This window comes from Tyto alba, unplaced genomic scaffold (genome assembly GCF_018691265.1).
Source record: "Tyto alba isolate M040663 unplaced genomic scaffold, T.alba_DEE_v4.0 Super-Scaffold_2, whole genome shotgun sequence".
In the NCBI taxonomy this organism is placed as follows: Eukaryota; Metazoa; Chordata; class Aves; order Strigiformes; family Tytonidae; genus Tyto; species Tyto alba.
In genome coordinates, this window is record NW_024881282.1 from 23,102,832 (window position 1) to 23,125,426 (window position 22,595).

Sequence of the window (22,595 nt, forward strand, 5' to 3'; positions counted from 1 at the left end):
GGTTAGGACAATGAGAGATGTTTCTCTCATTACTTTGTTTTTCTGTGTCTGGGTTGCCAGTGTTGATCAACATCATTTTTGTATCATCTCTTGGCAGATTTTCCCAGGGCACTGTGATTGGTAATTTACAGCAGAACACTTTCGGCAGTAACCGTAACTGACATCTGAAAGTGGTTTATACTCATTTAAAATGAATGTTAAAGTTAGGCAAGGTTTGCAGGAGATGTAATATTGCGTATCATAACAGCTGATGTAGCTGAAAAGTCATGGGCATATTTCCAAACACCCATGCCCTTCTCAGGATTTCTGCGGAGGCAGACTATAGAGAAACAAAAATCCAGTGATTCCCTTTCAAATGTGGCATTTCTAAAATGCCTCCCAGTGCTGCAAATTTAGAATAAGTCTGATTTATAGCCATAGCACATGTTGTGAGTCTGGAAACTCAATAACATTTTATTACCTACTAAAGAAGTTGTTTATTTAATGATTACTTCTTGTGGCATATACCAGAAGATAAACAGTGTATAAATGAGTAAACTGCGTGACTGAATGCTTTGTGACTAGCCTCTTCCTTTCATTTTATGCCATTCATTTCTGAATTTATTCCTCAATATATACAGATACTACTACTACATGTTCCAGAAAAAAAAAAAATTTGCTTCAGCTGAAGGAATCAGTGTACCTTACAAGAACCACACGTTTTATTAGATTTTTATTCTTATAGTGAGTTGTTATTGAAATCCGTAAGTTCCTGTTTTCAGAGTGAAAAGCAATGATAAATCATGTGATAATTCTCCTAGTTAAAAAAAAATAGGAAGCTTTATTTTAGAGATGCATAATGAAACATGACAGGAAGATGCCTTACTCCATGGCCTCATATTTCCTTCCCTATTAGCATGGTATTTATGGATATAAAGGGGAGATTTCAGTTTCTCATCTGACAAAATGTATTTATCTTCTGCTCATAATCTTGAACTAGCCTTTTTCTTTTTCCTCACCCTGTTCTTGAAAGTATCATTCAATGTAAGTTCATATACGCAGCTGTTGTGCTATAAAAGGTGCTCTCCCTTTCCTGCAGAGGTATGGTATCTCATTTTGAAAATTGATGTATAACACTCTCTTGGTCCTCTGCCCAAAGGAGTAGTGCAGGAGTGAAAGTGCCCTGCGGTCCTGATCTCACCAGACTGACAATAGGGTTTCTGTCTACTCAGTGCCATGGAGAATGTTAAGGGCTCCTGTAGCCAAAGGCCCGTGTTTTGCCTGATGGCCTAGGAAGGCCTTCCTTGATCTGGAAATTGTGCCTGGTGAAGATGAAGTTTTCTCTCTCCATCTCCCTTTGACTCTCTCCCTGACACCCTTTTTTGCTGCCTTTTTGCTGCCTGCTGGGGAGGAACTGAGACTATTTTGATGTTATCCTAATAATTTCTTATCCTATCTTTCATCTCCAAAACTGCTCCATTTCAGTCAGTGGCTCACTGTTACTAACTTGGTGTTCTGCTAATTGCTTGGTCAGACTTTGCAGGTCTTTTGCTGGAATGGGGGAGATAAACAAGATCCAACACTGGCCCAAATGTCAGTTCTTGGTGACTAGGCATGGTGGGGTGATGTTGGTGTGTAGTCCCCCTCTTTTCTTCTGGGCTCCAGCTGTAGTCAGCATTAAATTTGTTACTAGTGAGGCTGGATGATAAAACCGATCACATTCTGACTCGCATCTGTCATGCTTAATCACATGCACATATTGTGGTTCATGTTGGAAGTAGGCACTCAGATTTCCGTTCAGTCAGTGCACAGACATTGGTATTTCTAGAGCAGGATTCATGAGACTTATTTTAGACTTTCATGATGATTATTTCTGCTCATGGCCTGTGACAAAAGTGTAAATGCTAATCTTAAATGCCCAGATGCCAAAAGTTTAGGTGTAGTATCTATAACGTAGACATGAAAAGTTAGGTGAAATTGATCCCTCTGCTGATGCGTTTTACAGTCATCTGCCCTCTTTAGTTAAAGTGGATAAATGTCAGCAGCTCCAGCAGCCACTGTCTCTAGCAATGGAACTAAACTAGGAGGAGAAACACTTTGCTGGGGACTGCTGTCTGCACCAGACCCTCACACCCATTGGTGTATACCCGTATACTGCCTCATGGCCACAGGTCGACTGTAGGTTGATCAGCGGGCAGCTTCTCATTTCTGTGGCCACCCTCATGTCTTAATGTGAGCAATAGAACATGGTAGAATTATTTTAATCAATTTTTACAATCCAAACTATTTCCAGAAGAGAACTGGGGTGAGAATTGCCAGGGTGTCATTAACAATGTTCTTCCCGTATCTCTGCTCAAGGTCCTTGCAACATATTCTGCTGTTTCAGCTTGAACTGGAACAGCATGGCAAGCTCTGAAAGGATCTTTGGAAATCATAGCCCTGTTACCCATCAGATCAACACAGATAATTGCTTAGTGCACTGACTCCAGTGCATGTTTCTGATGTGCTGTATGGCTTTATAACAGTAAAACATCACCAGGGTATTACTTTTGCTTTCTTAGTGACTAATCATTGGAAAATTTGATGTTATTTGACAATCTAGGCATTGTCAAATGTAATCTAAATCTTTGCTGAGAGCAATGCTGTGTAGAGCAGCAGAACAATAATAGTGTCTGAATTGTAGCTTTCTAGAGAAATCAATTCTGATTTTACAATTAGGCTGTTAAAGTTTCTACACATTGTAGAAAATGGTGCAAGTCAGGCTAATGTACTAACAAATATTTGTCTTCATCAGGACGTGTGTAAAATACAGCAGAACTGTCATAACTTTTTTTTAACAATCCTAAAATGTAATCACTGTTTTCTAATACACATCTTAATATTTTAGTGTTTCTCACATCTCTGTATCACATATTCCATTGAAGTGCTGACATTTTCCTTAAACAAGAAACTCCAAACCCTAAACTTAATTTTCACAAAATAAATTATTCAGTAAATCTTCTTTAATTATCTCCTCTTTGACTGCTTTGTTGCCTGAATTGTTCCCTGCTCTTGCAGAGAAAATGAACCCCTGGATTTCCCTAATGGTTATTGTAGATGTCAGCTGTAGTCTGTGCTCTTCAAAGGATTGCTCCCGTGACCTAATCTCAGTGCTCCCCAAGGCTCACCAGTGATTACAGCGTTATGTTTTAGCAGTGACTGTGAGGTGGAGAGGAGTGCTTGTTGCTAGTTTTTATGGTCCACAGAAAAAGCTTTGTGCCATTGAAAAATGCAAGCTGCGTACCAATTAATGTGCCAAAGACAACTAAGGTCATGGTTACATACAAAGTGGGAAAGTTGCCACTTATTGACAGGATAATCAAACAGGATGGAGGAGTGAATGAACCGTACGTAACAGATGTTAGCCACATCTCTGAATAGACTATTGGAAGGTGCTTGGGTGCTGTTACGAGTGAGCCAATACAAGGAGCTGCACAGGAGAGTCAATATTTCACTTTCATCCCACATCATGTGCATTTCTGTTTTCTTCGCTGTTTTCACAGAGAAGTAGCATGGTTGTGTTTGGTCTTGAAAGCTTCTGTGTCTTTGACCTACAAACAGACTGGAGGAAGTAGCACGGAAAATCCCAGCTGCTTTCTTCCCTGCTCCTGGTGGAGCATTGCTGTTCAGGTTAATCCTAAGTGATTGAAGTACTGTGTTGGGCAGCGTGGGGTTTTGAGAGAACATCCTGGCAAATCAATACCTTCTGTATTTGTACTGTGGTCTAGATAGCAGAAACCTCAGTGAAGACTTACTCTTCCCTAGAAAGCTATCCTGCATTTGGACATTACCAGGCAGGGTTGGATGTATCGGTCAATGAGTCCCTGACTGACTAGGCTGTGTACTTCAGCCAGACTCTGGCAACACATCAAACCGCTGAGCCTAACTCTGACAGAGACTAGACTGGTGCACAGCTGAAAACTTTTTTTTCTGTACCAGGCACTCGGTGACTGTCAACGCTGAACCTGCAAAGTCAGAGTTCTTTTTTCATGAGACTTTCTACTGAAGACAAACACATCGAAAGAGCTTTGTAATCACTGTCTTTGCAGGGGTTTGCAGCTGTGGTATGCTACTAACATCTGATGAAAGCCACGCAGGCAAGGCTTTCTCTTTCCCCACGGCCTCCCCAGAAGAACAGCAGATTTTTTCATAAATATATTTGTGCTAACAGTAAGTATATTTTTTCATTTCCCAGTTTTTTTTTAGGAACTTGATTCAGCCTTTCATTCCTAAACGTGACAGGTGAACTCTTTAGGCCAAGTTTTAACTTGCAGTTTGTATTTATAAAGGAGAACTAGGCCATGAAAAACCAGGCTTTGAAATGGAAATTCTGTCTCAGCTACAGCCACAGCAGTGCTGCTCAATGCCCTATTTTGTTTTCCTTTTCCCATCGTCAGCCAAATCATGTTTGCCGCTCCTTGTTCAAAGGAGAAGTGTTAACTTTCCAGAATTCCCTGTGCTGCTGCTTATGAGTCTTACAGACGTTGTCAAATGCCATATCCAGTATTCCATGTCTTTGAGCAGGTCTTGAGTTTCTAAGAAAAGGCTATTCTTTGACTTCCAGAGCCTTGGAGCTAGTTCTAGGATACAGGGAACCCAAACAAAATAGAAGGTATGTATTCATATTCCGGTGCTAGCAGGTTATTTCTAGGCCAGTGTGTGCATTTCTGCCAGATAATCCTACCCCAGCTGTATGCTTTCATTTTACCAGGCTTCTATTAAAATCAGTAACTAATCATACAGTATGTATAGAGTAAACCAATATTGGATATTTGTGGGAACAGTCAATATGTCACTGGAATTTTCCTTAAATCTTTGCTCGATAGCAAAGTGAGATAAAGTGAGGGTTAGTTAAACTTGAATCTGGAACTGCTACGCAACTGGACAGCCACTGTAATTGTGAGCTATTATTAACAACATCTCTTTTTAAGCAAGTATCCTGTCTCTTCTGGAATTCATTTTGCTTCTAAATATATGAATTCTGATCTCATTTCCATTTGGAGAAGTCCTATGTTTTGGCAGATGGCAAAACTTTCCGCAGAGTGGCTCGCAAATGTTGGGGTGTGAAGTGCTCTTGGCAGTGATGCTCAGAAAATGTTCTGATGTGATTTGTGAAGCATGCTGTACCGGTATGCAGTACCTGGGAGAACAAAACCATGAGTAGCGTGCCTAGACCTTGCACAGGGTAGTATAAAGCATAACTCCTTGCCACTTTCTCCAGTGCTGAAACAGCAGGATTTTAGCTGACGATCTTGCCTGACCATCTGGTGAAAGAGTGTGAAAAAACTTTACAGGGACTAATTATTTCCTAGATCAATATTGCTGACAAGTACTCCGTGAGGCAGTGTGTATGTTTGCAGGGTGTTATGCTACTAGAAATGCCATTAATTATTTTGCCCGTGATTCGCCGAACACTGGGATTCTGTATGTTGGCGTTCTGCCCCAACATCACCATCTGTGTATATCACAGGTTATACCATTGTATTTATTTCAGATCTTTCTGGAGATTTTTCCATTTTCAGATTTAATAGCCTGGATTTTTAATATAAGGCATTAAAGCAATCTAACTTTTTAACACAATTTTCCTCTCAAAACTTGTCAAAATCTGTTTACTAAAAATATGCTCAGTGGGATGTATTCTCAGTCTAACTGCTTTCAGGAACAGCTGTTTAAACTGAGTTTAACAGCCTTATGCATTGACTAACTTCTTTATGTTTTGTTTTGGTTTGTTTGATTTTTTTTTTTTTTTTAAAAAGCCACTGTGACATGATTACCTTTTTACCTTGCAACTAAGTTATAATATGTATTATGTGGTAGTGTAAATACAAAAAATACAATATTGGCTATTCATATTAAAAATATTTGTGCTACACATGGAGACATGTTAATAATTTGATCAAATATATCAACATAATCAATGTGGCCATCAGAAATGTTAAAACAATGATAGAAATATTCCTGGTTTCAAAATACTAGAAATATTTTAAATATGTTTAAACCGATTTTTCTTCCCAAGACAAAAATCTGATGCAATTCCATATCTAGTCAAAGAACTGTTGCTTTTTAATTATTCTTAATAATAGCCTTGTAAATAAACCAATTTAAGATTAAAATACCCATAGGTTCTCTTCAACCTTTTGTGTTACCTATTGTGGCTTCAAGGTCTTTTAACACTTAAGGTGTACAAAACCAGTCTGATCTGAGAAACTCCTGTAGATTTTTCTGTTGTTAAAACAGATGTCCTGCCTTATTTACTGTAAAATGGAACAGTCAACCAGTGGAGCAACACATACGGTCTAAATTCACTGACCTATATTCACTGGTAAAAAGAAAATCTCTGGTGAAACCTCGGGGAGGGAAGAATCATTGCATTATCCCTTCAGAGAGAAAAAGAAGTAATCAAAGAGTTTATAGAGCACTTTTTCATAAAAGAAAAATATTTTTGGGGTGGGTGACTGTGTGGAAAAATAAAAGACATTTTAGAATTTACAGTGGAAACAGAGGAAAGTGGTAGAATTTGTGCATGGACAGTTGGGGTGAGATAAAATGGAAAAAAGAAGACTTACGACAGGGTAGTAAGAAGCACCTTGTTAACGGAGCAGGGATGAAGTCCTTAGGGAGAAGGGTGTCCTTGTGAAGAGAAACCTCTGGGCTTTGCAAACTATGTTCAGAAGTATCACCCAACCCAAACCCCAAAGCTAGTACATGAACTTTTCAGCAGAAAAAATAAATCATCACTGATTATTGACAAAGGATCAGGTAGGATGAGACTACGCAACTCAATATCTTCGATTATTAAACCGCTTCAGGGATACACAATCTGTTTTTTTCACAAGGACTACTGCAGTCAACCTAGAAACCTCTTATGAATGCCCAGATAAAACCTGTATCCTTTCTGGTTTGCTACCTTTGCATTTGGCAAAGATTTTCCTTATTTTTATGAACCTCTCAGATCTCTAGCACAGCACAACTCAAGAGTTTGCTCTTAATGCAGTGTCTGCTTAACCCTGGCTCTAGTTGAAGAGGTGCTTTATACTCTAGCGAGGGTACTTGTGTCTTAAAGACAGAGTGCTGCTGACACCACTAGTAGTAATTACCCAGAGAAGTAACTCTGTTCCTTATGCAGTAACTCTCTGCTCCCAGTGTGGTGTTTCACAGTGAGTCTGTGTTCCTCTGTGTGGTTTTAGCTCTGGAGTAGGTAACATAAAGAAGCTGAGTCACTACTGCAACAGAAGACAAACCCTTGAACAGCATGAAGACAAGTGTTTTACAAAACAGGCTATATGATTGCACTTCACTTTCAGCTACCAGGTGGTGGTTTTTCTTGAAGGAGTCAAACCTGTTTTTCAAAGGCTTTCCCAGAGCCCTGCCCATAGGATTCACCACTCTAACTATAGGAAATACTATTGCAAAGCAGGGAGCCAAGATTTACCTGAGTTTAACCAAATAAAAGAGTCAGGATGATTGAGGCCACAAGTCTGACTTGAATTTCCATTGAGAAGGTCCTCTTTCTCTCAGCAGGTTGTGGAGTACATCTGTATGACTTGCCTAAACTCAACACTTAGCTCTCGGGCAGCTAAAGTTTGGTGAAAAGAAACCCTGATGCGCAGAGATGAAGAGATTTGCCCACCACTAAAATTGTCTGGAGTCCAGACACCAGAGTTCAGACCTCCAAGACTGAGACTCTGCCCAGAGGAAGAGACTACATCATAGGTGTCTATGTCTGAACCACCCCTTGGGCACCAGTCAGGTCAGCAGAGAAAATCATCTCACTTTAATGTGGGCTAGGTGTATAGAATGCGTCAGATGTATTGTGCTCTGAAAATACCTTATTTTCTCTATTGTTTGTAAAAGGAACTTTAAGTGACTAGTTCAGCTGTAGATGCTTGCAGAAAAGTGAGATGAGACCAGCCTCCTGTTGAAGCCCTTACTCTACAAATCCTGGATTTTAAACTGCAGTAAATTGCACCTTTTGTTGGATCTGTGCACTGGTATAGGGAATAGACTGGACTATTTGGAAGACTGTGAGACTGTGAATTGGGAGTTCAGTCTTAATCCCAACTAAGACCGTCTATTGTTGTGTGTTGTGAGTGACAAGTCACCAGTAAATCAAATCCTAAATTTTGATTCTACTCATTTTCACAAATTAAAAACCAAAGGATAGGTTGTCACTTGTTATTACAGGTAGGGCATGAATGAGTAAGAAACAGCTTTAGTATCAATGGTTGTTTAAATTTAAGGTCCCCATCCACACTGTTTTCAACAGTTTCTTTTTTCATCTCACTTCCTTTTGCTCAGTGCTCTGGAGACCCCCTTTCTCACACAAACATTTGCCTGCTGACCCATCTCTGGATTACAGGACTGGGGCTCTTTCTCCCCTGAGTCTCTTGATCCAGATTCTCTATGTTTTTTCCTTTCAATACAGGACCAGCCTGGTGTCACAGCAACTTGGGTTGGCTTAAGCAACATGTAAGGGTAGAAAAATTGAAATAAAGCTGGGTTGTGTAGTGTGAAATGTCTTCCCACTGAAGAGCTGAATGACAGAGCATTAGACAGGATAAACCTGAGTATCACAGATGATTTAAATCTGTTTCTCCCTCACAGTGTGATGGTTCCCTGTGTGCTTGAGCTACCTCTATACAAAGGGGGTAGGCTGGATGTGAGGTCTGAGTGCCCTGTCTTAACTTTCCAGCTGCTATTTATATTACATTACTTCACAGAGCATCCAACTGAGAACAGGACCTTGCTGTGTGAAGTACAAGGAGTGTACAAGGAGTTTTGTACAGTCTTTGACCGAAGTCCACAGTCTTTTAGTGAGTCTTGAACAGTCTTTGACTAAAGAAAAGCATGCAAGCTAAACACACAGGGCAAGCGAGGAGCAAAAAGGAGAGAAATGTCTGTGGGGAACTCACCATGAATCAAAAAGAGGTGGAGTATACATCTATACTGTTTCTTTTTATAATTTGATCTGATGCTTCACTCAGTTTTTTATTTCAATTACTTTAGTGGCCCATGTTAGTCAAGCAGGTGAGATACCTGTATCATGTGAGCCAAACCCCAACAATTAATTCAAAGGCGCTACAGCAATAAGGGATCTGGTCTTATAAATTATTTAGTATACCTTCAAGTTACTCCTTTTCACAAAGACTGAGGTGGAGCCAAGAACGAACAAGGCCAGTATCACTAAAGATTAAGTGAATCTCTCCCTGTGTCCCCAGACCCTAGCTTTGTGTTGCAACATTTCAAATAATACCTTTTCACTAGACTATACTTCTCAGTGAAATATCTGTAATGTATTTTATGATATTCTTCTGTCTCAGATTGGTTGTTTCATAGCAGATCTCTGAGGTCTCTTCAGATTAATGGGATTAGACTTTTTTTTTTTTTTTTTTAATACTGGATATTTCCAAGCATGCTATTCAGTTACCTTCCATACTCCAAATACACTATGGTGTTACTCCCTCTTTTACTAATTCCTTATATATTACATTCTGAATGGCTTACACTGAGCAATATTTATTTCTTGAGTATTTCCATCTGTATAAGGTGCTTCTCCATGTGGCTTTGTGGTCTAGCCCTTACAAAACATTGTCACCAGTAAGAAGCTTCTTTCCAAATTTACTCTGTTTAAGTACGTTGCTTTGATCTCATTTGGGGGTGTGTGTGCATAAATGTGCATCTAAACAGGACAGAAAAGAAAATGGGGTGACCTCTTGCAGGAAATAATTGTTTCTGATAGTGGGAAAGGATCATAACAGTGTGTTTGCTTAGCTGCAGAGTGACTCTATGTGAACAGGGAACCCAAATCTGAGTCTTGTTTAACTTTTCCAGGGAGTTGTGTACCGGCTGTACAAGAAGGTGAGTTCCCAAATGGATGCATCCATGCCAAGAGCCCCGCTCCCATCAGGAGCTCTGTGTGCAGATCAGTGGTTGCTGAGGGGCAAGGATCCCTGATAGCAGAACAAATTGTCTGTTCTTTTTCTTAGTGGACTTCACTATTACACTTATTTTTTACCTGAAGGATACTTTTTGGTCCATGAGTCCTGCCCCACCTGCCACATGCTTCACATCATATAATCCTTTCAGAATTTTTCCATCTCCCATTTTAGAAGTATCTGGATAGTAAAAGCTGTCTGCTATAAGGGCTAGGAATTGTCTTTTATTTTCTACCTAGATACACTGACTGCTAGGTTGTCCTCGGTTTTGTGACCCAAATTTAAATACCTTTTCTGAGGTACCATTCTCATAGTATATATTCTTAGGTTAACCCCCTTTATGCTCCCCTAGGGAGAGAGATCAGTCTGTCTCAGCTTTTGTTTGATTAGACTAAAGACACATTCTCTTTTCTCCTCTCCCAAAACAGGGTTTCATCTCCCTCAGTTACCTGAAATGCCATTACCTGCATTACACTGAATGTGGCTTGCCAGTTGGGTTGCTTGATATCTCATCAATACTTTATATAGAGACACTTGTGTTTGTGAATTTGTTGAAAATTCTTCCATAAGATTGGATTTGCCTTTGTTTTGGCTGTATCACATCAGAAACTCATAGTTGCTTTATGATCAGTTAGGTCAAGAAGATGCATTTCCAGCTGATGAGCGTTCATGTTTTAGCTGTTATTTCTGTTATTAATCCACAAGGGCAAGACAGAAATATTAAGAGCTTACCGACAGCCACAGAAAGTAAGTTCTGGAACAAGGACAGACCTGGACAAGGCCTGATCCCACCAGTGCCAGATGTGACATCAGACATTTCTTGCAAATCTTTCTGTTTTTAAGCAAGATAACATTGATACCATGAAAGTCATGGGAATAGATTATTTTTATGATTGTCCTTGTCTCTAAGATAACATCCCTGATTTGTGTAATAGCACAGAATAAGGTGAAGTCACATTCAAAACAGTTACTTTGCTTATCAGAAGGAAGCAGTATTATTTCTGTAGGGCACAGCCATGGCTAATCACTTCACTTGCATTTGTGTTTCTCAAAAAATATCCCACAGTATACGATAAGGATAATGGCTTCATGCCACAGTTTCTCACCCAGCAATCCCTTTTTGAGGGACATGGAAAAGGCTGATGACAGGAGAGCTTTGGACCCTTTGCTCGGGAGGTGTCTGTGGAAGGTGTGTGTGCTGATGATGATTATCAGGTAATTACAACAGGAAGGCAGAAGCCAGTCTGAATGCTCACGTGCTGTATTGAGATAGGAAAACTCTTAGCATAAGCTTCCACTGATCAAACAGACATTGGGATAAACCAGGACTTGGCTGACTGTAATATTCCTGTTGCCAAGGAGGTCAGGGCTGGGCCAGACCGGCTGGGAGCTGGCGGAGCAAACCACCAAGGTTGTTTATTTATGTGGCAGGGCAGGCAGAGGCTCTTCAGCCCACCGAAGGACCTCCCTGAGCTGAGCAGCTCTCTCATTAGGTTTCCAGGTAGGTGTAAGGGTCACAGTCCAGGCCTCATTGCAAAGGAAATGAATTAAAGTAAGAGAAGTCTGCAAGAGAGCAAAGAGAAGGAGGAATTTCTCAGTATCTAGTTCAGAGGAGAAAGGGACATGGTTGCTCCCGAGTGTCCTTTTTAGCAAAATACTAGGAAATGAGATATAATAGGGAGGTATTTAGCCTGACTCCATACTTACTTCTTCAGTCTTGATTGCATACCTTGTGCTTTCCTCTAATTTTTTGCAACTTTTTCAAAATCTGAAGAGTTTCCTGGGAGTGACAGTTCTGTCTGAGAAAGGCCAGAGTTGTTATTTGCGAGTGGGTGCAATTTCCTCCCTGCTGTCTTCCTGGTTTTCAGCCTACTCCAGTTTCTTTTACTACTGATTTTATTTTCCCTTTCATTGCAAATAACTGATTTCTCAACACTTTTTCTCTCTCTTTTTTTTTTTTTTCTTAATGATCTCATTATCCATTAAGATTGATTAACTGTTTCCTGCCTTCCTGCTTTCCCTTAGCTTTCCTTCTGCTGTCTGTGTAAATATTCTTCAGCACTCTGATATTGTCCTCATGTCTGTTGTGGGATGAGGCTAATTAATACAGGCTTTGCACTTTCTTTGTAGGTCATGGTGTGGCTTCATGCTAGCTGACTTGGACCCTTTTATCCTGAAATGTCAAGTAAAAACAGTCAGTCAAAAAATCTTGACTGCATTAAGTGAAAAATGTCAAAAAAAGATATCTTCAGAATTTTTTATCTATTCTAGAAAATACTTTTTCAGAATTAATTTTTTAAAAATATACTTACTTATCATTGTCATTTCTCCATTCTTCTCTTCTCTTCTTCTGTTTTTTAGAAAAAACAGAAACTATCCCACAAAAAAAAATATAGAATTTGAATAGGGTGACAGGATCATTTTGACCAAAAAATTAACCTGCTTTAGCAACCGTACAGGGGTAAAAACCTGTTCTCTTTAAGGAGCACCCATGTTTTGCCATGAACATTTCTTGCCAGGTGACTTATGCAAGGCTCAGGTGCATCTGAAGGATGAAAGCCTGCTCTGCGTAGTGCTCTAGGCAGTTGGGTAGAAAAAGCCATCTTGATGAAGAAGGTAATGGGGTGCTCCAGGCACTGCATCCCCTCCCCACAGGGTTTGGCTCTGGCTTTGGTACTGTGAGAGAGATGGGGCAGAAGACACTCAGCTGCACTCTGGGGGAATTCCACTGATAACATATGTTTCTTAAAATCTCAAGCCACAAATACCAGGTGAATGTATTTACCAGAGTATTTCTTACATAAACTGTTTTCCAGAGTGAAGAGGCTCAAAGACAGAATAAAAACATTTCAGATTGCAGGAGAAGCACAGACCATTGCTATTCACTGGCTGATTCCTGCCTTTCAGGCTTATTTGATTGGGACTGGGAGCCCAGGAGTACAATGAGGATTTCCACAGGATTTCATAAAGTTGCAATTTTATCGGTTACATTTTCTTATATTTCCCCCAGTGACGTCTATGCAGGTAAACTAAATAGGGATCCTTCCTGAGCACTGAGTCCTGATCTCCACCTGGCTAAAGCCTTAGAGTGGAAACCGGAATATCTTTGGCCCATGAGGGTTAATATTCTCCCAAATATTTCCTTAGAGTGTCTCCAAAATTTCAACATTCAAGGATGCAGTTGAAAGTATCCATCCTCTTTTGAGGGATAAAAATATTTGGAATGGTAAAGATAGGCCAATGGGCAGTTAGAGGCCAGCTGGCCCCACTGCCTAGGAACATTGCTGGTCATCTTTATTTTGTTAGTCTAGGTGTGGGCTGGAAGTGTTACCGTAACACTTTCTTCCCTTTTTTTTTTCTTTATTTTAAGGTTTACTATTTTTTTTTTTTATTAAAATTATGCAATTTCACCAAGAGAGCTGTGCAGTGAGAACACAAATGACTGTATTTATGAAAAGTTAGGTGTCAAGGGGCACTTTTGTTGTTTGGAAAAATTCTTGCCAATAAGACTTAAAAACAATAGAGCTAAAGCAAATGGGTGGGAAACGTTTGCACAAATAGCAGTAATCTCAACTGAAAGGTGTAATTGTTGTATCTTTATCTGACATGATGAATTTGAAATGCCATTCATTATAAAAAAATTAAATGGGACATTCTGTGTAAACAAAGTGACATAAATCACATAGGATAATTTTCACAGATAATTTCTTTTTATATGCAAAACCTAATGCAATGATATCATTTTTGGTGATAAGAGCTATTGTATAGAAGAGCTCACATAAATTTCCCATAGGAGCAGTGCAGTTTTTCAGCCAGAGAAGGACAGTTTATGTTTAACAAGTAATCTGGTTAATAAATGTAGGCATTTTCTCCCCAAAGTATCTTTTAAGAGACTTTGCTTTGCATGAATTCATCTGTCACGTGAAATTATTTCAGTGCTTGATTTGGATGGATTTTTGTCTACAGATTCTTACTGGACTACTCATTAAATTCTCTCTACTACACAGAGTTTAAACAATGGCAGATTTGAACTTCATATGAGCCCTGTTTTACTTACCCCAGGCTTCTAGCTGCTGTGTATAAGTCAAGAATGCTCAGACGTGGCTTCTTCCACCATCCTCACTGCCGTATTGAAAGTCAGAGGAAGACAAAATTAGATAATTTCCAAGTGATCTCTGAGCATGGAGATGTAGTCATTCCCAAGTAGCAATACACAATTACAGGAGTATCACATGCTTAGAATTTAAAATCCCTTGTTGTGATTATGATATAGGACTTCTGCTAATAGAATTCATTGATCTGGTGGTATTTTTCCTCTAACATGCAATTTTACCAAATGTTTTCTGGGTTTATTTGTATTTGATGGGGTGTGGATAGGGAGGAAAGCAGGCTTGCTTTAGCTTGTGAGGTTTTTGCTCTCTCTGAACAATCTGGATGAAACACCAGTGGAGATGGCTCACAAGTAACACAGACAAGAGATTCAGACAATCACATTTCTTAGTTACTTGGTTGGTGAGTGTTTGGATGTTCAGCTTCCAAACCATGAGCAGATTTTGGACTGGGAAGAAATTAGCAAAGTTGGATTAGCAAAGACAAGAGAATTCATCATTTTTTCGCTGCGTCAGGGAGCATCATTGCCTGCCAGGAGCACTGCGTGTTCAGGCAGCACATCAACTCCCTGATGTGAATGGACCTTGGGCGTTTTTATACCTTAATTTCACATGTCTCTGCCTGGTTTCTCAGGGACTGAAAAGCTTTAATTTATCCACATTCTTGATATCAACACATAATATCTTTGTATAGATGAGATTCAACTGTTTGATCAAATACCATGGACTCTGTGATCTAATACACCCTTTATCCTTAAAATCAATTCACAGAACCACATCAAGTATACCCTGACACATGTAACCCGTCAATTCTGAAATCTGTATCTTGTGGTTTGTCATTGTTTTTAGAAGCTGATTTAAATTGAGCCTCGTGTTTTAATAGAAAAAGTTATTGCTAAATCATATAACCATAAAGAACACCCTAAAAATGTAAGTATGTACAGTAAGATCATAGTGCAGAAAACTTCAATTGCATTTAAATTGCTGCCAGTGCAGTTGTATAGTCTTTGTTTTCATGTCTGTGATAGCAGCATGGGTTTCATATCACGTAGCAGAGATTAGATCAGAGACACCATCTGATTCCTTATGCACTCACACCACTAGATTTTTGCCCACTCCTGCAAAAATGAAACTGGATGGTATTTCTTTGTTAATAAAGAGGATAGATGCTGAAGGGACTTTGTTACCTCTGGTTGATGCTTTGCACTGTCCCCGAGGATAAGATAAAAGAATTTTCTTCTTGCTTGTGCTTTGAACAGAACATTAGATGTCAAAACTATGGGAGAGGAAGGAGAAAAGATGAAAGTTGAAACATGATTAAGTATACATGTACTACAGAGGAAGTAATCAAGGCCTTGGACAGGTTTTGCAGGGATTTAAGATTTGCAGAAGTGGCCCCACAGCTTGTAACATCCTGGTTTTGCATTATGGCAATGCCCACTGCCATAGTACAGTCAATGGACTATCTGTCTGTCTTTTAAAAAACCTTTCTGTAAATGATTTGTATTCATTCATGAAAAAAAAAAAAACAAACTCTAGGCTGAAATTTGCCATGTAGTGTGACCTTCCTGAAAATGTATTTTAGCTGCTTAAACTTAACATTATATACAAACTAGGGAAGAAGACCTTTCACATGGCTATTTCCTACTTCTGAAATTACCAAGTGTATAGAAATTCACATGCTAAAATTCCTACATAAGCAGTCCCTTTTTGAAATGCAGCCCATAGTTAGAGTAAAATGCAGCTTTTCAGCGCAATGAAGGAAAAGGGAGAAAAAGGTATCTCAAAATGGCTAAGGATTGTGTGCAATGACTTCTGTCAGCAGACCTTCCAAGATTTTTCAATAGGAAGATGTCAGCTGCATGTATGTTGCTTGCATGGAGTGAATGATGGGGAAATATCTCCACAACAGCTGTTATAGCAGTTCTTATCAACTGTATGTTTATTTGTGTAATAGGCAACTGATTCCACCTACTAATAAGCTGTTGAATATGTATTTGCAGTACAGATTTAATGTCTCTGCAGATCAGATAGCGCTACAAAAAGTTTGCCAAAAGACACTGGTGTATAGTTTTTGGCAACAGCCTTCCTTCCTTGGAAGAATAAAAAAAATGAATACACTGAACACAGAGACGCTATTTATAAATAGGTCTTCTTTATGTTTTTTCAAGTCCAGCAATAATACATTAGCTGATTGAGTCTTTTTGAGATAGTTTAATATATTGCCATAACGGTATTTAGACAGTTTGCCAAATAAAAGAAGACAAACCGCAGAGTTATTAAAAATGCACTCTTGCAGTTTTTGAGTTGTATTTACTGCCATTGTTGTCAGTTAACCAGTGGAAACCGTCTTGAAATATAACTCGTTTTCAGAAGGGTGGAATACCCAAAAGGCACCCTGCTTCTTTAAAGTGTTACTCCTGGCAAGGGGATATTTTCTTTCTTCCACTGTGCTTTTGGATATTTATAGTCCCTTATTTCCTCATATAAGTTACTGTAAGTAAACAATGAGACTAAATGAACAAGCCACTAATTTTTCCATATCTAATCCATTCTGTACCGTGAGGGCAATAGATTCCTAATGTTTACTTTTCAGTGCTCTCTTTTAATCAGTTTTTAATGATTAAAGCAATAGGCTTGGTTGTATGCCATTCAAGGCAGTAAAAATGCCCCTAGTAATGCTCATGATGCAGAACTGAGTCACAGCAGGAGAAATGTTCATTTAACTTTAATTTTCCTTTTCTCATTTTCATTCTGTTACCACTAATAATGTTACTTTAGAAGTATTGTATGGTAGACAGAGCAATTTAACTGTTATTTCTTTTTCAGATTCAATCCTCTAAGCAATTACATAAAAGTTATTAATGTAGTTATCTGACATAATGCATATTAGTCCAGTAGAGACAAACCAGGTGTGACTTAGCAGTCTTTATTTCTCCTTTTGTGTAAGCATTCCAACAAGATCCCTAGCACTGTCATCGCACGTACTATCTTTGCTTTGTTAAGAGAGAGAACAGCTCTCAGAGATCCCATCCTTGGAAACAACTCCTTAAAAAAGTCTGTAAACAGTTGTTTTTTTACCCCCTAATCATCACATTGACTCATCCATTTGTTAACTACATAAATGTTTTCTGTAATATTGAACAAGGATACCTCACTTCACTTCAGGACTGACAACATTAAGGTCTCTTTAGAGATCATGGTAAGAATGTGCCAGTATCCTAAAACATTTGGTATCAAGACATTCTGACTTCACCAGTGGGAGCTTCTACCACTAAATCACCCTTATTATTTCATCTGCATACACTCCAAGTGAATGTATGAAAGCATTACAAAGCTTACTGATTCATTGCCCCAACAGTTTTTCTATGTCCAAAGTCCTACAAATGTTTATTGTACAAACTAACAAAGCTCTTCACTAGCCAGACATTTCCAGACATTAATTATTTTGATTTGAAAGCTCTCATACAGGCAGCATAGAAGTGTGAACAGTCATCTTTCCTCATGTTGTACAGAAGGGAGAGTTATTGCACTCATAGTGCAAACACTTTGGCATGTACATAATTTTACTGTTCTGAGTCATCCCCTTGACATCTCTAAGATGCCTTAAGATAATAAAGTTCAGCATGTATGGAAGCATTTGCTGGACAGGAGTTTATAGTTCCCATAGTCATTATTTATCCATGTTGCATATATTAGTTTCTTTTATTGTTTTTTTCCCAAAGTTTCATAGATAAGTTAGAAAATAGGACTGGGAAGGAGGTCACATTATCCATTCCTTTTCTTCAGGGTAAGGTAATCTAGAATCTTATAATTTCTAAGAGGAGGTTGTCTCAAATGATCTTAAAAACATCCGGTGGTAGTTTCATGTATCCTTATGAAGTGCCATTTTTCATTAACTACCTTACTGGTATGCAGTGGTTAATTATGGGACACTGCTATCCTATTAAGCATTTATCTTGCTTTTTTTGATGTCCTCCGATTTCCTACTGAGCTTCCAAACATTGGCATGCTCAGAGCTTTATGTGAGGTGCAGATCTCTCCAGTTTCAAGCAAAAGTAATCTTAGTTTTCCTGTTAACGTAACATTTCTACTTCCAAGAGTTATATTATGATTTACCTAACGCTCAAAGCAACATTTATGCCTATTAAAAGTACTCAAAATGTATTTAAAAATACAGTTAATACATCATATCATATAGTCTATATCCATTTCTTCTGTAGTTCTCTGAGAGCACATAGGTAAATTGATGTCCACTCTTTTCCAGTGTTGTCTACTTTTATGACTATTTCCAAACATCTGCAGTATCTTTCCAATTAAGGACACAATGAGTGAATACTGCTGACTGTTTGGCTACTGATGCACAGTGGATCATGAGGCTGAAGGAAGTCAACTGACAGTAGACTTTTTATTTGTAGATCTTTTTGTTCTTCCAGTTGCTGAAGTAATTAAAAAAAAAAAAAAAAAACAAAACAAAACAAAAAAAAAACAACAAAAAAACCAAAAAACCAACCAACCAACCAAAAAAAACAACAAAAAAACAACCTGAAAGAATGGTTTGCAGCTTTGGATCATTGAAACTACTTTATTTTGGAAAAATAAAAGATACAGTCCCACAGACCTCCTGAAAGTAGATTTTATATTGACATAATTGGGAAGTTCTTTGTATTGAAGATCAGTCCTGTACTTGTAATAATATCAAAATAAGTGAAGGGAAAAAAGGGTAGATGGGTTGGCTGCCCTGCTGCAAGTTAGACCAAAGCTTGGCCATGTCCAGCTATGCATTCTTACAGTATTAGTCATTGTTCTGCTAGCCACTGTATTGTTACATATTTATTCAGGTTAAGAAACACATTTTGCAAGTGGTTCAGATGATTATGTTATTAATTTTTTTCCACCTTACAGATTGAAATGGTCTGCTTTATTGCTTCAGTTCTTTTTGATTTTCTATTTATTTTCCTCCCAGAAAAGACTTCTCACTTAGTAATATATATAATTTCCCTTATAACAGGGGATTTGTGATTATAATAGAATTAGAATCTAGGGTTTAATTGAAGAAATATGCTTTCGAATCAGGTATAATAGAATAAATTTTTACATAATTTTGTCTAAAACTTTTACTTGCTCTGCAAAGGTGAATGTGAGAAATTGAGTCTATTCTTGTCTGTACGTCACTGGGAGAATGATTAATTTAACATATTGAAGGAAATGGGCATTGTAATTATCTCTCAGAAATAATACACTGACAAAGACATCACAGATGTGAATTGGAGGGAATTTCTTGTCCTGTTTCTCTGATACATTTTGATGCAAAAAGATTCCAGTGTAACATTCACATACCAGGTTCAGCAGGGCTGATATTTAGAGTAAGGAGTAATTTTTACGTTCAATTTTTTTTCCCCCACCTGCTAACTTCCCAGGTGTCAGCAGAATCCTGGGACTGCTAGCCATTGCTAAGTGCTTTTACAGTAAGTACTTAGTTTATTATATAGATATATGAGAAGCGTGTTTTGAGTCATCTTTTGAGTTTTGGCAAATGCACTCACTAAGAATGTGGCACCAATTTACCTGCACTGAGTAGATTTCTATAGGGTTCCCATTCCTTTGTGTCCTTTATGTCATCTAAGCATGGTTACACTATTAAATGCCCTGGCCAGGACAGATAGAGACAGCCTAAAACTCAATAGGGTTAAAAATAAACATTGTGGCATGAAGGAGTATTGTATCCTTCTCTTTGTTGAGAGCATGTGCCTGCCAGTTTTACCTGAGCTACTGCAACTCACCGGGAAATGTTAGGTACCATGTCTCTGCCACATCCTTGGGGGCTCCAGCATTATCACTACTTCTAACAGAAGAAAGTTAAGATAACTGCAAAATAGATTTACGTTATGGGTGGTCCTTGATCCAATCCTGGAGTGCTCAGTAAATGATGACTACTACAGTTTCTGGGTACTATTTTGGGCGAAACATGCTGTGTTGGAATTACAAATAGTCATTCAGGCTCTCAAGCCTGCACCATGCCTTGTTCAGTAGTGTTTCCAGCAATGTGTGATGAAATTGTCCTTGATTCCTCTTCTAGTGAAGCTGTTGCTATTAGAATCATGGAATAATTTGTCGAGAAAGGCCTTCTGGAGGATGTCTAGCCCAAGCCCTGCTCACAGTTAGACCAGCTTCCCCATTAGGTCATGTTGCTGAGGGCCATTTTGAGTCAAATTCTGAAATTTGACTCTGAGGATGGAGATCATATAACCCTTCTGGGTGATCTGTACCAGTGCTTCACTCCTGTCATTATGACCTTTACATTTAGTTAAGATGTTCCTTATTGCAACATGTTCTTCTTACTGCTTCTTTTTCTTTGGCTTGCCACCTGTGAGACAAGTCTGGCTCCATCTTCTCTATTATTCCCTTCGTTAGGTAGCTGAGAACAGCTAGTATGTCCCCGCCATGCTCTTTTCTTCCAGGCTGAATGAAGCCACATCCTTCAGGCTCTCTTCATACATCCCATGCTCCAGATCTGTAACCAGCTTGGTGGCTCTTCTCTGGATCCTTTCCAGTGTCAGCAAACTGAGGCCCCACAACTGGACACAGTGCTCCAGCTGCCTCAGACATGCCAAGGAGGGGGATGGATCGCTTCCTTGACCTGCTGGCTACTCTCTTGCTAATGCAGCCCAGTACATGGTTAGCTTTCACTGCTGCAAGGACACACTGCTGACTCATGTTCAGCTTGTCCTCCACCAGCACTTGTCCTCCAACCAGCTCCACCAGCAAAGCTGGAAAGTCTTGAGCCGTCCCTTGGGAGACTGCATTGTTCTCCCTTCAGTTTGCAGACACAGTCAAACTGAAGAAAGAAGGAAGCAAGCTTGCAAGTGTTTCTTTTGCAGTACCCCATTCTTTGGAGCTAATTTCTGTGTTTTGCCTGAAAGCCTGACTGACCTTCAGCACACACTGTGAAGCTTGAACCTCTTCCCAGCTTCAGAACGAGAAAAGACAATTGTATGGTTGGGGTAAGTAGAGAGTGGGACTACTCTAAGTTAGGACTACTGTAAGTTGAGACATACAACTTGAAAGAAACATCCCTTTCTCTTTTGGCTGAGGGGGTGAGTGCTGGTTAGTTTTCATTCAGTCAATCTGCATCTGATACATACAGAAGATGCCTGATGCACAGCTGTGGGTGCTAATCAACAATATAAAAAAATAAATATGAGCATAAAGCTCTTAAATACTATCCTTTTATTGTACATACATTTGCTGTTGAAAAATAGAGTAGGGAAAAAAAATCCCCAAAGTTCACAATGAAAGTATTTCTCATTTTATTTGTGCATAGAAGGATTGCATGGTGATAGAGTGCATGGTAAACAGATAGAGTGCTAAAGATGAACCAAATTTCTGTTAATTTATGAAAATGGGGATGCAGTCTTTCGACAGACAAGTTGTTGCAAATGTTTTTGAGCAATATATGCAATTTTTTTAAAGCAGAACAAATGTAATTGTTTACAGAGCACTGGTTGCTGTGAAGTACTTGCAGTATACTTTCAGGGTCAGTAACAGCAGGCAGGCAATGCATTAGTTGTTCTTGACCTTTCTGAATAATTAGATTTTGCATCCTGTTTTCTGTGCTCTTAAATGAGAGCTTCCTTTCCAGTTCACCCTTGGTGAGCCCTCAGCCCCCACAGACATGTGATGCACAGCAGGCAGCGTGGCGTCCGAACTTCTAGTTTCTTGGTCAGCCAGAGTGACTTGAGTGGAATAATCATATATGCCCTTTCTGCTTTTCTAACAGCTGGAATTACACCTGAAAACCTACTTCATGTACTTTACAGAGCCTGGTAGGAAAGTACAACTGTGAATAAAAGCACAATAAGATTTATGCCCTTCAGTAGTCTGTTGTAACTGATGTAACGAAGGTCCCCTAGTCCAAAGCCCAATCTGGTTTTACCACAGTTTTCATATTGCCACTGTTCTGTTTTGTTTTGTTTTGTTTTTTTTAAAAAAAAAAAACAAATTAACAGTGTTTTTTTCCCCCCTTACGTCTCAAGTCACAAGGATCAATATTTTAGAAATGTAGATCGAATTATGGAAGATGGGTTTTACTGGAGTTAAAGTTAATGAGCAGAATTTCTGATAATACTTTATATTTGCTTTGTTTTTTACTGATGGGTTGCCTCCGTATATCTGCTGTAATGTTTCTGAAAGTTTTACTGCAGTAATGTTTTTAAAAGTTTGACAGCATTACAGAACTGGTTGTGGTTCAGACTGAAATGTGCAAACCTAGCAATCTAAAATTAGGGTCCTAAATTCATATTTAGGTATTCAGTTAAGAAGCGGCACATTTACCTGCTGTTGAATTCAGTAGAATTCAGAAAATTATATGGAAAGACAGTTTACCCTTGGCTACACTTGAAGTTAAACTGAGTTCAGCACCAGTTGTAACTGCTTTATCAGCAGTGGGTAAATTTGCTGGAGTAGACAAAGCTTCTGAGTTTCTGGATTTTGCTCAATAGGAAGCAAATTTATGAACTTTTTTCATGTTTGA

The 22,595-nt window shown here is 38.9% G+C and overlaps 1 protein-coding gene across 8 annotated transcripts in view; it reads left to right on the forward strand.

Annotated features, from left to right (window-relative positions):
* The window catches only part of MTUS2 (microtubule associated scaffold protein 2), a 322,948-nt gene that overhangs the window by 82,152 nt on the left and 218,201 nt on the right, over positions 1–22,595 (forward strand). For 2 of the 8 annotated variants that reach the window (XM_032982801.2, XM_032982809.2), the window contains exon 1: positions 20,897–21,066. The exons of 4 other annotated variants lie outside the window; for them this stretch is intronic. The gene's annotated coding sequence lies outside the window, so the exon portion shown is untranslated. Of the gene's footprint in view, positions 1–7,536; positions 7,769–20,896; positions 21,067–22,595 lie in introns of those variants that run through there. 2 more of the 8 variants (XM_032982803.2, XM_032982806.2) reach the window with 2 other exon arrangements.